This window comes from Anser anser (genome assembly GCF_964211835.1).
Source record: "Anser anser genome assembly, chromosome: 2".
In the NCBI taxonomy this organism is placed as follows: Eukaryota; Metazoa; Chordata; class Aves; order Anseriformes; family Anatidae; genus Anser; species Anser anser.
The window spans coordinates 132,637,891-132,657,049 of NC_139721.1; the positions used below are offsets into that span (position 1 = coordinate 132,637,891).

At 34.8% G+C, this 19,159-nt stretch overlaps 1 protein-coding gene across 41 annotated transcripts in view; it reads left to right on the forward strand.

Annotated features, from left to right (window-relative positions):
* DGKB (diacylglycerol kinase beta) overlaps positions 1-19,159 on the forward strand; it is a 394,011-nt gene that overhangs the window by 269,652 nt on the left and 105,200 nt on the right. The window contains exon 25 of one of the 41 annotated variants that reach the window (XM_083824564.1): positions 2,767-4,746. The exons of 38 other annotated variants lie outside the window; for them this stretch is intronic. The gene's annotated coding sequence lies outside the window, so the exon portion shown is untranslated. 2 more of the 41 variants (XM_083824561.1, XM_083824562.1) reach the window with 2 other exon arrangements.

The window sequence follows — 19,159 nt, forward strand, 5'->3', positions numbered from 1 at the left end:
CATGCTTGTCCATTAGTTTAGGTATGAAGCTGCAAAATCACCTGTTAGTAAAATCAAGGCAATAGCTGTGCAATATATTGTTAAACTTTGTGTAGAACAGCACTGCTTGATCAGCTGATGACTAGTACAGTTGATTTGTTTTTGTTTCCAGACCAGGGGGAAGGGAAGGGACCTCTACCACATTCTCTTGGTTCGTCTTTTTTTTTTTTTTTTTTTTTTTTGTCCTAGGTTTAAAAGATTTGGGTTTTTGTGTGTTTTTTTTTTTTCTTCTTTTCTAGTCAATGCTAAATATTGAAGATAATTATTACATCTCTGTTTTTGAATTTCTTTTGATTCAGCAGGAATAACCCTGATAAAATGCTCAGTTTTGCAAAGATGCCCTTTCAAGATGCAAATTAACACAATTACCTTAGTTGAAAACATATTTTGGAGGTATGCAATCAAAATAATAAACTAGTTAAGTAAAGCTTGCATGTGCAATCACGTTTGGTAAATAAAAAATATTTTCTAATGAGAAACTTGACAGGATTTGCTTAATGCAGGTTTTAAATCAGATTGTACAGTTCCAGTGTTGCACCATTGTAAAAGTAGGTATTTCTCTCATTTGTTTAACAAAGCAGGAGATAAAAAGCAGCACTTGCAGAAATGTCTCAGGCAACATCTCTGAAGAAAAAAAAATATATCCAGGTTTTCCTCTTCACCCACACTCCACAAAATAATTATTTGGGAATACAGGACAGCAGGATGGATTAAGTCAGCACTCGGCAAACAGCAGATGCACAGGCTAAACTTAGTTCTTCACAGTCCCCAGTCTGAGATGCAGAGCAAATAATGCTTCTTAGAGAGGGAAAAAGAACGTAATTATTGTGATTAACTCCACAGCAGTTCATCTTCACATGAAGCTAAAGCAGGCAAAGAATCTTCACAGTGGCTCCCAGACAGCCAGGGACATTCATTCCTTCAGATGCACACACTGTACAGCAGTGATGCCATCACTCTGTTTTCTATATGGACACCAATCTGTGCGTTTAGGCCTTCTGGGTAGTCATCAAGCCATTTGGAAATAAAATGTATAGATATCATTTGTCATGAATTTCCCATCAAAAATTTTAAGATTAATCAGAAAGCTATTTAGAAAAGCTATATAATGAGTATTTGGTTGTAGGATCTGCAGAGGGGTATTGCTTTTTATTTATTTATTTATTTATTTATTCCTTTCTTTTAAGCATGGTACTTTGTGACTTGATTTTTAAGTGACTTAAAAAAAATATTGTTACTGCCCATCTCATCCCATTTAAACAGGAATTTAGAATATATGCTGTTTTGGTGTCATAAGCAGATCTTAAATCAGTGTTGCCCTACTTTCCTAATAATATTACTGGCAAAGTGTATTAATGATTTGGTTACAGAAAGCTAATTCCTAATAAACACAGAGTAGGATTCCTAATGAAGCTCCTGAAGCTGCAGGGGAGCTTTGATATTGAAAGTGGGGGAGAGAGAGCTGATCATATTGAGTGAGAAAGAATGTACCTCTTGTAATATCTGATAGAGAATGTGAGTTGACTAGATTATAGGATAACAAAAACTTTCCTTTTGTTTTTATGGAAATTGTGTCTGAGTAAGAAATGTAGGATTTCCTGTCTCACAAACCTATGCTAGTTAGAGGTTCTGCTTTTTTTGATTATCTCAGATATCTATATTCTCATTAAGTACCCATCCAGAGGTTTATTGTGGATAGAAGAATCCAATCTATTAGTTTTCAATTTCTTTTTACTATAGTAACAGAAAACAAATTTTTAATAAAATAGGCAGAGAGAATAACCTGAGGGAGTAGTTCAAACCCTCCTGACTTAGAATTGGCAATCCAATTCGAAATGGATGAAAGATGGAGATCAGGAGCTATTAAACATTATAGTCTACTTACAACTTCCAGTACAGAAAGTGTCAGAACTAGTGATGGTCAGGTACTAAAAGTAATTATCTATCAGGGAAGCATTTCACTGTGTTTTTCTTATTTATGAAGATAGGAGCTGAAGGAAACATCTGGGACATCAACATCAATCCATTTCTGTCACAGATAAGAGTGCAATAAAATTAGTAATGTCCACAGGTCATCAGATCCACAGTAGCATTACATACTTCTCTACCAGCTGTGAGACATTTAAGACAAATGATGAGAGACCCAAAGTCATATTTTGCAATGGAAAGAACACAGACGTGATCTCAGGTACCAGCAGGCCTACATCCCTGCAACATGAGGATTTTTTTATTATTATTATTATTTTTTTTTTCTTTCAAAAGAATAAGACAGGAAAAAGTCCTGCCACATGAACCTAGAAAGCAGACCCTGGTGTGTGTTGCTAAAAGAGCAATAAAATCCCGGTGTTCCTCTGTCCTGTGGTAAAAATTCCCAAATTAGCAGTTGATCTGGTGATTGATTTTGTGAACAGAAATGCTGCTACAGGTAACTTAGTGACATCTGGAGCCCTGGCAAATATTTGACCTAAATCTTTATTTATCTGTGGCCAATCTATAAACAGAAAAAGGAAGGAGCAACTCACCATCTGAAATGGGTTGTATTTGTTATATAGCAAGAAGAAAAATGTTCTCGAGAGAAAACCTAGGCATTTGTTAGAAACATACCTTAATGATACAGTGCATATGTCACATATTTCTGCATTGTAAATTAATTGTTAAGTTTTAAAATTAGTCAAACTGAAGTCCCATCTATTATGTTACTTCAATCTAATGTGTATGTTTCATTAGGAACGTGGTAGAAGAAGAAGGTGGAGTTTGCATGAAGAAATGAAATTAAAAGGAATCTTTTATTGAAGAGGTTTGTTTTATGAAATGGTGACACACTAAAAACTGAAGGCAATGGCCAACCTGTCATTTTAATAAGGCAAGAGAATGACAGCATGTACTTATTTAATGCTGTTAAACAAAACTATTACAGAATTCTATTCCATTTTATTATTTCTTAAAACATTTTGTCAGCTTCAGGCTATAAGAATCCAAACTAGCCTATTGCTACATCAAATGCACTGTCTGTGGTTTCTGAATTTTTAGAAATCAGCTTTAACTGACACTGACATATATTTGATGTCATATTACAAACTTCCCCCAAACAGATGGCTTTTCACATCTGATCACATACTCATAAACTCAGCTGACAGTCATTATCAGCTTCTTTCATGCTCTTCAAATATTCATATAGCCTTTCCAATAGTCTGGTGCTTCTTATAGCACCTGTCTACCTATGTAAAACACACAATTGAAAAATTAAATGCTCTTATTTTGGCCCATCTTTTGACTTCTATTTGAATTAATCCCCACTTAGACATAGGTTAATTAAATGCCAGATTTACCCATGTGAGAGGTGTAGAACTCTTAGTGAAGAGATTGTCTTAGTGAAGGGTTATTATAAAAAATAAATAAATAAATAAATAAATAAAAAGAACATTATTTTCCTTCAAGATATTACAAAGAAATTTGGATGTGTGTTTCTGACACTTCTGCTGTTGCAGTCAATCCACTTTATTGATTTTGATGGAGTAGTGCTCATTTACAGCAAGTGAAGATCTTATTTTCCAATAACAAAATTGCAACTATTTTGGCCATCAGCTGGAACATAGCCTCTCTCGAGTTACCTTTTCTTTTTCCAGTATTACAGAAATAAATGTGTTTATTGTCCACTGAGATTCATCAGACAAAGCCTTTGCAAACAGGCAAATGTCAAGAGGCTGAAAAATATAACATTTGTAAATAATACATTTGAGATGCATTTCTAGTGACTTCTTCATTCCTTAGGCAGACTACATATTTATTTGTATTCAGTTTCTGAAAAAACAACTTACAACTCCATTGTATTAGTGATTGCACATCCATAGGTGAACAAAATACTAACAAAAACTGTTCCATGAGCAGCCAAACTAACGAAGACTGATTTCCTACAGATGTATGTCCTGTGACCCTTAATGTCCTTACTGTGATGATCCCAGTTTCACATATGGACTAGTTCCACATGCTGATCTGTGCTGTGTGTTTCCGATTAACCAATCAGTATTTGCTGATTTCTGGGCTTTGTTACAACTGGAGAAAATGCTAGACACTTTCTTTAAACTGCAATTAACTTGTTTGTGTACAGGCCATGTATCAATGAAAAAATTAGTTAATTCTTTAGGGGCTCATCAACTATTTGGTGTTTTATAATTTTGACTCTTCTTCATCCTCCCCACTCCCCAGTATAAATCATTTGCAGTCTTATACAGTCAGATTCAGATAAATTTGGAATTTGATTGATCCACAGTATTGCATCCAATTTAGACATATTGTATGTGATAAAACTGTAAGGCCTTAGAGTAATTGACTCTTGAACATAATGGGTTATAATGCTGTCATTAAAGGACTGATTGGTTGTTCTATGCTATTGCAAAGAAATCCCACGGAAAAGAACGTCTGGAATGTGCAGATGTTCATCCATCACAACTGGGGGTAGATTTGTTTCTTTTGATATGTAATTGCAACTGATAATTGTATAGGGAAAAAAAAAAAAAAAAGATGTTAACATTTCAGATCTCTTTCTTTTAACATGCACATGACATCTCTGTCCTAATGCTGTGTCGTGTATGACTCCTGACACTATCCCTCTCACTAAGCTACCTTGCCCACACAGAGGTGACCATTTTCAATATGTCATAATTGTATTGTCCATGCTACCTCTAATGCCACCCACTAAAGTTGTGTTGCCTCTCTTTTTCCCTCTGCCCAGCCCAGGCCTCAGCATGTATCTTACTGCTCATGTTCCTTCCAGGAGACTGAATGACATCTAAAATTGGCCTCAGAATAACCTTAGGATGGAGAAGTAACAACACAAGTTACTTCCCAAGCCCCTACAGAAAATTACTGGTGTTATGCTTCTGAAGTCCATTTGAGGAATCAGAATAATTTTCCTAGTTGTTTAATGAATCATATGAAGGAATACACTTCCTCAGTGAATTATTCACTTGAAGTTGGTCATAACTGTTTAATAATAAAATGTACAAGCAGCATCTCCTACTTCTTAAAATTTTGTTGCTGGTCTATTTAAGTCCGTGTTTATGCCTCTAGACCTACACATCTATATCAATGTACATCTGTGCGTGGTCTGTGTGTACCTTGTAATGCTTCCTTGTAACAAACGTACCTATAGAACCTCTCATGTTAACACTTTAGGACATCTCTATAGCCTGCATTTGAAGTACTTTCCTGAACACAGTGGCTCTTATATTTAAAAAAATATATATATAAATCAGTGGGTTCATGGGTACATTAAAGGGGAAATAATAATTTTAACGTCTTATTATATAAAATAGAATTTCTGTCAATTTGATTGTTTTCAGTCCTAACTTCATTTACTGTTTTATAAGATACTGTCTTATGACATGCCTGTTTTCCTCCATATTTAATGTCCTAACTGAAAGATCTCAGAGATTTCCTAAGTTATTTTTTGTTTCCTGTGATATCTGTCATTGTAAATAATTTGGAGCCTTTTACCCTGAGATCAAAAGAGAATGCCCTGGATTTCAACTGGCCAAAGTATGGTTATAAAACAATATTAATTATAATAAAAAAAAGGCAGCCAAGGTAATTTGTAATCTTTTTATTACTCTAGGGAACTATAAACTGCTTTAAGTTTGCTTAAGTTATGAACTTAAGATCACTTCTGCTTTAATTGCTAAGTCCTTATAATGCCACCATTGCAGCTCCTTTCTCTATCACTAAGTCTACAAAAATATTCTGTAACAGTTTTATTGGTTCTGATATTATCATTTATCTTCTAGATGCATAATCCCTATTTTTTTTGTTGGTTTCTAGTTTCTGTCTGTCCATATCCATTTGTGATCTCTCTTCGTTAGGCAGAAATAGTCTATGTTAGCACAGAGTCTAGCACAAAGACACTAAATTCATGATGAGAAGTACTATAGAAGTACTATAATAAGGTGAGAACTAGTATCACAGGTCATATGAAACATGGAGTCATAAATCAGTTTTGAAGTGTCTTAATAAGGACTGAAACAGTCTCCCACATTCTTCCCCCCTCCCCCCCCCCCCCCTTTTTTTTTTTAATTCTGTCATGGAACAACATATTATTCAGGAATTAAAACTTATTAAAATAAAATCGCCTAATAAGTGAAATTCAATATGAGCCCTGTTCTCCTTGATCAGATTCAACAACTTTTGTTAGTATGTTCCTGTGAAGGAACAGATGTATATTACCAGTTTCCAGACAACAATATGTAGTTCAACACTTGGTTGGCATTCTATGGGCAACTGTCCGAGTATACAATATCATCTTTCTTCTTTGATTGGACCTGTTCTTGTGGAGTTACCAGCTCATCATCAACTAGTTTGATAAAACCTTGCTAAATAAATTGTGTGGCTGGCCGCATAAATTGTCTATCAGTGTTTATTTGTCTATCAATCTGTTACTTATTTATCAAAATATGTGGACATATGTATAAAATCTATATATGTATATGAATACAAGTGCTTGCACACTTATCATGTACTGAGGGAACTTAAAAAATTATTCAATTATTAGATATTTTAAATATTCATTGCACTAAGGGAAGTTCTGGTGACAAGATAACCACTATCAAAATGTTTTGTTTTAATTATATTTAATGTAATTTAATTTGTAATATTTTTTTTTCCTTATTATTGTATGTTTCTTATTGTATATACATTCTTCATTATATAACGTTATATTTTAGAACAATGTAGTAACTGGTTGTGGATACCATTTGTTTATCAAAATGAAAATTCTTCGTAGTTTCTGCAATATCCTTCATTCTCCCTTCATGCAACAGAGTATAATTTGAATCACCTTTCTACTTTTCAAGAGAGTATCACCAAGATGGGGTAGATTCCATTCTGAGAAAGCTTATACAAGGGAACCCAAACTCTGAATAATACTAATTTAACTAGAATAGATCACATCAGATATGGAGGGTTGTACAATAGTTAAGCTATGATTATTTTCCATATGAAGTTTCATAATTGTGATTAGACCTAATCGTTCTGTTTTGAGCAGCCATAATAATTTCAGATTCTTGTTATGGAGCCATTTTATACTGTTTCCAAAAAAACCTATAGAAAAAGGCTTTTGCAAAATTGTAAGAAGCTTTTGCATTTGTAGAGAATGAATTAGGCCCATTTTCTTTGCTGTTGACAAAGTACATTCCTTTTAATCTAGTCATTATAGGGAAAGTCAGCAAAAGCAGGGGAGGAAATACAGAGAGATTATAGGAAATGACTGTTTAAAATACATCTGCAAATGAGTAATGCTGGGCTTGTGTTGCAATACCCCATCAATTTTCCTAGAACTGTATGCTACAGATATGCTACACTGTGCATTTGTGTCTCATCTTTTTACAGTCTTAAGGTGCTCCTCTATTACGAGACATCACCGCAACATATAATCAGAATTCAAGACATGTGATTTGAATTTGATTTAATAGGATGGCACTAATTTCATACTTTCATATATATTATTTAATATATCATTGCTTAGAGCCCAAGTTCATTGTTTATTTTGAGGAAAATAAGTCTTGGAAACTCCTAGAAATTCAACATGTTAATGATTAATTGAATTAATAATGTAATATCTAGAAATAGTTGGTTAGTTTTTGATAGGCTGTAAGGAATACTGAATACACTTTTCCAGAAAAAGATAATTTCAATCTGTTTCTACAGGCATTAGCTTATTAAGTGCAATGGAAGGACTAAGTATTCCTAGTGATTATCTTCTGAAATTGTCATTGAAAACAGTCTGACCTATTTTTACGAAGTGACTTGTTCTGTGTTTTCTTTTTTTTTTCAAAATAACAAATCAATTAGTACCAGTTACAAATTATTTGCCTCCAAAAGCCCATTTAAAAATCAATCTTTTAAGCTTTAAGTCATTCATTCCTTCATTTTATTGAAGCAGACTCAAAATAGACACATTTTTCATTATTAAGTTTTGTAAACAAATTCATCCCTAACCTGACTTTAAGTGGCAAGTTTAAATGTAGAATATATTTTTAAGAGCTAAAAATAAGAATTTATTGGTAAGGAAAATGGAGACAGTCTTTTACTGTAGTGTATCTGGACAAATAGTACTGTTGTAAGAGTAATAGATCTAGCTGAAGAAACTGTAGGAAACAGAATAAAGAGTTCCAGGACAAAATGCCAAATAGCTGTGAAGACTGACTATTTTTAAATAAAAGCAGTGTTCACTCTGGAGTCAAAAGCGCCCTCTTTTAAAGCTAGAAATAAACATCTGTTAGTTTTTCCATTGTAAACGTTCATTTTTATGGGTTTATAATAGGGTCATAAAAAGTCATTCTTTGCTGAAACTTGACATCATAAAAGGCTAGGAAAGTCCTTTGGGTAAGTAATAAATAGATTAAAGGATGATGGAAAGGTATGCTTGCAGAACAAGCACACCGAAACACACACAAAATCTCATCCCCTTGTCCATTTGACTTGTACCCTTTAATCATAGTTCAAAGCTAAACAGAATTTCTTCTTTGAAAGGTGTACTTATGGATGCAGGAGATACTTTTCCAATTCCATCCCAAAGTAAAGGGAGAAAACTCAGGGGGAGTGAATATCTATGAGGACCTGGCTTCATCAGCAGGCTATGCTTGGAGATCATCAGACCTGTCCCAGAACTCCTATCAATTCTGTAGTGGTCCAATGTATCTTCAAACCTTTAATTACAATTTTTGGGGGCTTCCTTCCGAGTTCTAGCACATTAAAAGCTGTAGTCAGGTGAATTTCATGAAAATGTGAAGTATTACTATCGCGTTACTAGTAAAATACAGCTTTGCAAAAGTAAACAAAAAAAGCACATATACAGCACAAAAGCTTTGTGATCCAAAAGAGGAAAATTTATCATGGTAAGTTTTGTTACATACAAAATGATAGCATAGATGATGCTCCCTAGAATATCAATATAAAAAATTATTTGCCCTTATTTATTTATTGTGGTTCTGGATGCAAAAGAGAAAAAAAAAATCCATGCACTTTGCAAGCATTTGTGAACTCTTCAAAGAAATGCCTGGCTATTCCTACATGAACTGTTACGCCTGGGTGTGATTCATTGAAAATAAGTGGAAAAGAAACATAAAAGCACATAATTTTTGCTGCGTTTAACTCTTCAGATATATTCCTAGCAAGCAGCTACCAATAATTTGATTAGGTTCAGCCATAAATATATAAGCAAGCTGTGACAAAAGTTCTTGAGACAATGTTCTGGAATCGTTTTATAGTTTCAGTTACAAAACTAGTTAGATCATAAATGCAGATAAATCACTTTTAGAGCTAAATAATGACAAAGTTGAATTTGAAGCATCACTAATGCGAACAAAACCTGTAACATATGCAATAAGCTTATGTAAGGCAAGTTATTTGGCCTATGCTTTGTATGTGGTTGACCTGTACTTTTAGTTTCAAAGCCCAATGCCTAGAAACAGTAATATGGAGAAGGCAGGTGATCTTATTATAAATTCAGCTTCATTGGATGTCCCTCTTCTTTTTCTGCAATGTCATTTCTCCTTATCTTCATTCATTAAGTTTTTTAACATTATTATTCTGAGTCTGTATATATTTATTACTTATTGTTTCTTAGCAACCTCCATTTATGTTGCTAATGGTCCATGACTGGTTAAACAATGTTATATGACCAAGGAGTATTAAAATCAGTTGCAGGAAACAGACTAATCTCTGATAATTTCAGACTTCTTTTTATGATCATTTTGTTTCCGATAGCTGATCTACTTGTGAATTACTACATAGTAAGGAGTGATCTGATAGTCACAGTATATATGCAAAAAATGAGGCGTCTGCAATACCTAATGTACTAACTTGCTCTGATGGTGAATCATTATACATGAGTAAGGTAGGTACAAAGGAAACTCCTGTTTTGTACAAAGGGCATTATTGTTTAATCTCAGAAGGTACTTTCTCAAGCAGTTCCACTGGGGTAGACTTGTTAGTGATGATAAGCAGCTCTATCAGCTAAATCTTCAGATACTAGATTGGAATTATGCACATTTGAAATGTTAGTCCAAGAGATTTGAAATTAAATCTATGTTTGGATGAGTGATAACATGCAATGATTTAAAATTCATAGTGAAGCACTGTTAAGATGAATTTCACACCAGAATCAGAATGTGGCCTTGCCTTTCTATAACAACATCTCTGATTATAAATCTAGCAGAAGACAGACAGCACAAATGAGAAATCTTTTTTTTTTTTCCCATAGTAATGCCAGTTCCCAGTTCAGCATAACATAATGAAACTATTTAATAACAAAGACAAATAAAACTGCCAGAGGAAAAACTGTTAGATAAATGCAAAAGATACTAAAATGATAGTATAGAAATAACCCAGTAGTTAGCACAATACAATGTACTGAAGCAACATTAATTCAACAACATTGTTATTCACAATCTCAAATATTAATTGAATTAATTTTTACTTAGGTATCAAGTGTCAACTTCTCTACTTCCAAAAACTGCAGAAAAAAGGAAAGAGGAGCTTTTTTTTTTTTTTTTTTTTTTTTTTTTTTAAGATCTTATTTTGTGCCTGCCACAGAGAAGTGAAGCTAAAGACAGAAGTCAGAGTCAGGCAATTTGTTCTAACGCAGGTGTCTTGGTGCTTAAGAGGTATATCACGCACAGTAATTCAGGGGAGGTAGTCTGAATCCTTCTAGAATTACTATGTCTGAGATCTGCTTATATAGATATTAGCTAGATGTTGGAGATGTCAGTAATAGCCATGGCACTTACCAAAATATCTAGCAAAACCAAAAGATTCTCCCCCTGTATTCATTTGTCTTTGGACCACTTACCTTACTAGGACAAGCTTCATTTTGGAAGGACCATCCTTGTTAGCATTGCCAATTAAGGAAGGAAACTATGAAGGAGCTCCAGAATATTTTCATTAGCAAAACCCTAGTCTAAACCGAATGCCTAAGGATTCAGTAACACAACTGTGAGTAAATGTTATTTATGAAGAATAATTAAGCATTTGCTGTTTCCTTCCTAGTGCTAATCTTTCTGGGGGATTTCCTTTTAGTTAGACAATAGCAGTACATTTTATTTCTTTCATACATGGAAGAATCAGAAATAAAAGGTTTATTAAGAAGTTTCAACATGTCTATTTGATGTTTTACTATTTAGCATGAATTTCTTCAGAAGAGATACAGATTAGCTCATCCCCACTAAAAGAAGAAACTGGTTAATGCAATGCCAGATCAAGGTTATTATATCAGTTATGTGAATCTTACAAAAAGCCAAAGGCAGGCAATAGTATTTGCATTTAATGAAACTGATTTTTGTAAGGTAGCTAACTAAGGGAAAGAATGATCTTATGCCAATAAAAATCTCATCAGGTGATGGCCTTGACAGAGCATCTCAGTATCCTTGTCACCCAGAGCTGTTGTAAACAAAGTACTGATGAGACAATAATAATAATTAACATGGTGTTAATGGGACATAGGCACTCACAGCTATTTTTCAGCTACAGTGAGTTGAATGAATGCCAGGAAGTGCATGTGGCATAACATCATGACATGCTTCTTTTTTTATTTGCTGTGGTAGCTGTTGGATCTCTTATTCTCAGCCACAGACTCTTGCAGTAATCTGATAGTATTCATTTTTGTCCTCAAAGAAACCATACATCAAATCATAATATTTAAAATATTCAGTGGATCAAAATCTCATATATTGCACTCTCAAAAGCTGTCTGTTTTTTGAACCTGGTTTGCCAAGTCAAAATTTTCTCCTTTATTCCACAGATACGATATAATATAATAATAATAGATCATTGTTACTTAAAGATTAGTCCTATCTACAAAATAATCTTCGTACTGATAAAACAGGAATTATAAATAAACAAATACATAAATATTGAGGCATTATATATAGCAAAAGGCCTCAGAAGGTTTCCTTCCTTCCTTCCTTCCATGGCTTGGATGAGTGGATCTTCAAACATGGATGTTAGTAGCCATAGATCATTTTTGGTTAAAATGATGGCATGTTTGGCTGATAGCCTGAGCCTGTTTCCCCTCTGGGACTTTTGGCATCAATGTTAAAGAACTGCAGCTTGTTTTTCATGGGTTACTTAGGCAAATAATGAAACACATTCCACTGAGTGTTCTTAGGGAATAGGTACAGAAAACTAATATTGGCTTTTGTCTTGACTTGCTATGTCACCACCTAATCTCTGATAGTAAAAAGACCTACCACCTCTTTTCCTTTTCTTTGTCAAGGTATTACCTGTCTTGCATTTTCTCCTTGCAAATGTGGTTTAAATCTGTCCAGATGCCACATCTTTACTTCTTTTCTAATCCCCTCATGCCTCCTTCACCTTGACTTACTGAACTCTTTTCTAAACAAAATGTTCAGTCAGACATGTAGACTCCAACCATTTGAAAATAAACCAAGGAATAAATTTGAAATATATATAAATTGGATGAGAGTCTTACCTTCTCAGGTAACCATACAATAATATTGGTCTCATCTTTAGTCCTTAGTGTTCTTAGTGTCCTTTTTTTGTATGAAAACATGTATTTTGTATGTCCTTTTTTGTCCTGCTCCATGCAAAAGCTCCCTATGAAAGTAGGAGTACACTGACCATGAGTTGTAGGTAATTCATGGATCACTTTTTTGTTGTTCTTTTTAAATGGCAACTATCCTTAATATTTTCATCAAAAATGTTGGTGTGTTTGAATATTTCTTGTCTCAATTCTAAATTCCTGTCATTACTGGAAAAGCGTGCTTTCAGTAGCAAATATGTTTATTTCTCTTCATTGTTCTAGAAAAAATGTTAAAGATGTACTTTGAACACTCAGGCAAAATAGCAAAGGACAAATATAAAGTACCACCCCCCCTCCCCAAATTATATATACATATATATATGTATATTTCCAAATGACTTGCTTTTTGAGGCCTGACACATGATATTTTAATATTAAAATTGGCAATGCCACTGTTCCAAATTGGAAAACACCATTATATAAGAAATAATAACATTGGCATTCTCTCAGGAGTCCTTCCAGAGAATAGAAGCCTCTTATCTGATCAATAATGTGGGAAAAAAAAGTATTTCCATTAAATGTAAGGGTTTTCTGATTCATAGACTTTTTGTTTTGTTTCTGACACAATTATGTCCTGTTCTTTGACAGAGGTTTCTCACTGCTGTAGGAATAAGAATGACAACAAAAATGTTCCCATAAAAATAGATTTATATATTTATTTATTTATTTATTTATTGTTATCGTGACCATCTGATAGTGACTTGCATCTAGATTTTGGAAAATAGATTCTTAAAACTATGCTCATAAATACCTTTAAACAATCCCATTTGAAGGCTTAGTGTACCTGAAGTACCTGGTAAGTCAGCTCTCTTTAAAGTCAGAGTGTTTTTTTGGAAGATGTAGTTAGAAAAATGTTTCCAGTGTAGGGGATGGAGAGAACAGTTGAGCAAGGCTCCATTCTAAATAGGTTCTTCAAAATTCTAGTATAGTTTCAGGACATAACAATAGACATACATGAGACAACCTTACTATGTGCACAGCTTCTCCATAAGGAACTAATACGCACTAACTAATGTGCACTAAGCGCATTAGTTAATATTTCCATGTATAATACATGTCCTATAATACATGTCCTTTGTAGAGTACAGATACTGACATGGGCTAGATTATACACTTTCCTGCACACCTGCTACAGCTGCTCTACACTCCTGTAAGTTGTCTGGGTATGGTGTTACTAAATATCAAACCTTCTTAGAAGATATCTAAGTGGAACACAAGTCCTGTGAGGAGCAGCTGAGGGAACTGGGGTTGTTTAGTCTGGAGAAGAGGAGGCTCAGGGGAGACCTTATTGTTCGCTACAGCTACCTGAAAGGAAGGTGTGGGGAGCTGGGGGTCAGCCTCTTCTCCCAGGTAACTAGTGACAGGACTAGAGGGAATGGCCTCAAGTTGAGCCAGGGGAGGTGTAGGTTAGAAATGAGGAGACATTTCTTATCCGAAAGAGCAGTCAGGCATTGGAACGGGTTGCTCAGGGAGGTGGTGGAGTCACCATCCCTGGGGGTATTCAAGGAAAGGTTGTATGTGGTGCTTAGGGACATAGTTTAGTGAGTGACATTGGTAGTAGGGTGATGGTTGGACCAGATGATCTTGGAGGTCTTTGCCAACCTTAATGATTCTAAGTGATTCATCTGTGAGTCCAGCAACATGAAGCACCCACAGCTTTGCCTTGAGGTCTCCCACAGAGGTACTGCAGTTTGGAAGCAAGGCAGGTCTGGACTTGGGCTCATATGCAAGAGATGATATTGATGTAACCGCAGACTAATGTGCAGTTAGAAGTTACTTAGATCTTCTAAATATGTGGCACTTTGATTGATGTAAGTTACATCAATTCATTTTAAACATTATATCTTCTGTAATTTTATATAATTAATTTAAACTGATTATTTTGCACTTAAAGTAGAAGACATCATAGGATGATACGTAACACCAGGGCTCTAGTTCACAAGATTTAAATTGATATATTATATAATCTTTCTGGGTTTAGGTTAGTTTACAATATCATCTGTGCAGAGTTTTAGCAACAGAAGGAATGATGTATGAATTTCAATTTAATACTGTTTCTAGTAGAAAGCCAAAAGAGGTTCCATATTTGTTTTTTGTTTTTTTGTTGTTGTTGTTGTTGTTGTTGTTGTAGTTGTTGCTGCTGTGTTTTTTTTTTTTAAATTTATTTAGATAAATAATTTGAAATCATTATATACTTTTAGGTTTCCTGCTAATAAGGATCTTATTTTCAGAAGTTTCCTTGGTACCACTTCTATGCAGGCTATTGCAAGTGATTTTTTCATCTAATTTTCTTATAATTTCCCTAAGGAAAGACTTTATTTTAGGGTTACAAGTTTATAAAGTTGAAAACAACCTGCAGTTGTACTTTGGGCAAGTTCTCAGAAATGATCTGATACTATCATAATTACTCAAGTGAAAAAAAAAAAAAAAAAGAATCTATGGAAAAATATAATTTTCCATTAGACTTAAAAATGAGAGTTGGTGCATTGTACAAGTAATCTGCCAGCTCTATATCAACTCTCAGTGCTTGGACTTGACAATATGTTACCCCAGCTAGCCATTGGTTTTGCACAGGTGCAAATAGTTACTTCAGGAGAGCAGGCTGGTGGAGGATAAGCCATGCAGCGCCTCGCTACCTTCAAAGATGAAGTCCTTTATACATTACTCTCACTGGCACTCCAACACTATCAAGTTGCATTTTGCAAACAAAGATATCAGACGTATGTGAATGCACAAGCAAGCATTAATGCTGATAGAAACCACCAGATCCATATCTCTCTTTGCTGACATGTGAGCTTGAAACAATGACATTGTCTTTCCTCAGCCTGAACAGATCATTGGGCTTGACAAGGACTCTAATAGAAGATGAGCGGTTCTGCATCATAAGGCTTTTGATGGAAAACATAAAAGTACTGCTCTGTCTGACCATTCTCTAAACATGCTGGAAAAAATGACAGCTTGTCAAAATTAACTGCTATGCTGTTCACATGAAAACAAAACAAACATAATGAAAGTTTTTAGCAATAGGCTAAATATAGAAAGTTTTGCCAGCACCTTGCAACTATACATTAATGATACTTTATTCAACCAATTGCTTTTGCATACAGAAAGAAGAGGAGTTAGGTAGGCTGAAATTCAATCCATTCTTTTAAAAATGACTTTTCTTCTCTCAAAACCATGCAGCATAGATAGCTATCTGTGTTAAAGAGATGGCTGTAAAATCCAGACTGAATTAAGACACATACACCAAAATCCCAAGCTGTAGGTGTTGGCTTCTGGAGCTCTTTGATTACATCAGTGACAGAAACATTCTTTAAATCTTGTGGTTATGAAAAAAAGTTGGAAAATGTGACCTGGCATAACAAATACTATCTCTGTCTTTGTCTCTTGACAGCTTAAAACAATTATTCTAAGAAGTGTGAATTATCCCATTTTCACTTTATAAACTAAAAAAAAAAAAAAAGTTCAAAAGAAGAGCTACATATATTGTGATAGATGCATTTTATTTTCCCATTTCTTCATTTTTCTACTCTTTAATCTAAAATTGATTTTTTTTCCTGTAAACTATTTTTGCCTTCCTATACTTCTTTCTAGGCTGATCTTCTATAGTTTTATGTCTGTTTTATGAGGTATTTACTTTATGTTCAACATTTTAAATTCAAATGTTTTTACTAATCTTTAACTTATGGATTTAATAGCATTCCTTTCAAAAAAAAAAAAAAAAGGGGGGGGGGGGGGGAATAGACCTTTGAATATGTTTAAGTCCCACAAGACATTTGTAGTAAAATCCAAGGCTTCCCTTAGTTATGAGAGAAGCTGACAGATTTTATTGACATACTAATTATCCTGAATGGGAAGATTTGTAATGAGTACATCCTTTTAGATGAGTGTTGTGTGCCCTTGAGATGTCTGGTTATGTAACTTAAACATTCAGGGACTATAGCATAGAAGGAAACAGCAGCAGTAAGACAGAAATCTGGCTCTGATATTAAAAAATAAAAGTTCTGTTTGCTCTGCAATGAAAAAGAAACAATGGGCAACATTATTCTCCTTTTTGTGTACTGTTCTTAATCCATATGTTTACCTTTGCTGCTCTAGAGGTTGTTTGTTTCCTAATGCTCTTTGTGTTGATGCTTGATTATATCTTACCTGCATCTTTTATTCCAGTTAAGCAAAGTTAGATGATGTTGAGAACTGCAAATATTTTATCATAATCATCATCATAAATCACAGTCTTTAACATCTGCCTTCTGTTTAGAGGAATCAGCTTTTTTATTGACTGTCTTCCATAATTAATAGCACTTTACTTTGTAAATCAAATTATCTCACTTTTTCTTTAAAGATTTAGCATGAGATCATTTTTTAAAACACTAAATGACCTTGACAAAAACGAGCGATCAATAACATGTTGATTAGCAGTTTGTTTTCTGTAATATTGGATGTTTCCTTCATCATTAGTTTTTCCTGTTGCAAGTCTTGTAGAGGTTGAAGGTCATTGGTACCTCCTGGCAATGCTATTTTCCACGAACAGTTGATTCTACTTATGTCTAACGCTGATGGATTCACTTGAACCTGTGTATAGATTTTGCTAATGTGTCTTTTAATCTACACTTCTTTAAATTACATGATTCTGGGGGAAGAATGCTTGTCAACTATTTTGCCAGAAATAAATGCAGTTTTGGTTTTAACAGGAGAGAACTTGGGTTCTGACTCTTTTCTCAGATTTACCTTAGTGTTGCCTTGGCTAAAAACTGTGCCAATGTCTGAAAAAATATGCGGTATGGTGATTAAAGGAACAGATTTTAAGGTGTAGATTCAGCCTTTTTAAGAGCAGACTTTACAGGTGCTATTAATTCTTCTCCACGTTTATTCCTCGTTTATAAATAATAGCAATGTTATTTCTGTATTTAAGGACCTCAGTTAACATGGCAATAGGATACTGTAGGGTAAGTAAATACTCAAGGTAGGCATTGGTACTTGTTCTAATTAATGAAAGACTAGCAATTTTATCAGCTGGGAAATAGCAATAAGAGACATTTGTTCCCGTCTCAAGTAGTCATTAACTATCAATACTTCTAATTGAATGAAAAGACTTAAGAAAGCAAATCTAAAATATTCGTGGCATTTTCAGTCATTTTTTAGACCTTGAATTTGGATGTTAAATTCACTAGTATTTCCCCAGGCTATGTTTTCCCACATCTTTTTCAGACATTTTCATTATAGATCCATGCCTGGAGTGGGAGCTCCAGGATGTCAGAGGTATTCATAGGGCCAGTGACCCATACCAATGCAGACAGAGTGCAGAGTCTTTCCCAGCTCCTCCTCCATAAATACCATCAACAATCACATAAGGGAGAACACAGAAGGTCCAATACTTTTCCTAATCTCTGGCTGATCAGGACTGATGTTAGTGGAATGCAGACACTCCCTCACCCCCTTGAATAACAGTTCTACTCATTTTCACAGGTCTGTCAAATACTACCCTGGGCTTCACGTGTCTCATGTATCCAGATTCTGTGGTCAGCTCTGAGGCAACCAGATTGTTCAGGGCTTTATGAAGTCTGGCCCTGCAAATCTGAGAAGATAGAGGTTGCACATCATCTCTAGACAAACAGTTCTGGTGGCTTCATGCCTTCTGGTGCCTTCAGGTGTATTTGGTGGAAAATAATAACAATAATAATATCCATATATCTTATCCTATTATTTTAATGTATGGCTTTTGTTTCTTCCTGTCACCATACACCATTGTGGAGAGCCTGGCTTCATCATCTCAATAGATTCCCTGTGCATACTGGCAGGTTACTGGCACGTCATCCTAAAACTTTCTCCTTTCAAGATTAAACCAAAACAGCTCTTTTAGCCTCTCCCCATAAGACAAATGCTCCAAGCCTGATCTTCTTGGTTACCTCTGCTGTACCTGTTGAGCTTGTTTTCTTTTGGTGGTAGGATTGCCTGTGCTCTGTTTGTTGAGGTTTCTTGATTCTTCTGTCTGTCATTATACTTCTGATCTGCACTAGGTCTGTCTTTGTGTTTACTTTGATTAGTCTTCAGTCAGATAACCTAAACCAGAAAGCCCATGATCAATCAAACCCGATGTATAGCGTCCCAGAGGGTAAGTTAGGCCAGGACACTGCATTACTTTCAGCAGAGACCTTAATGTCTAAGGAACCTGTACTAAAAGTCATATTACCAGTTATGAAAACTTTTTTCATCACTTGAAAACAAAATCCTACCACACAACATACACAAGCATCTGTTTCTCAATTACATTACATGAGCTTGGGGAATTTATTTAAAAGAAGAATTTTAGAAAATTAAGAAGACTCAAGTTCAACTGCCATCTGCATGCTCCCAAGTATCTCAGCGGAGTTTGTCCCATTTCCCCCCATAGCCAAATCACACATCCTGGTTTCATCTCTTACAGCGCCTTAAGGCTGTCAGGATGCTTTGTGTGAGTCTGGCTGGAGGGGTAGCTGTACTGCCAACACCTATCGCACCTGCCCTCTAAGCACACTGCTTGTCTCAGAG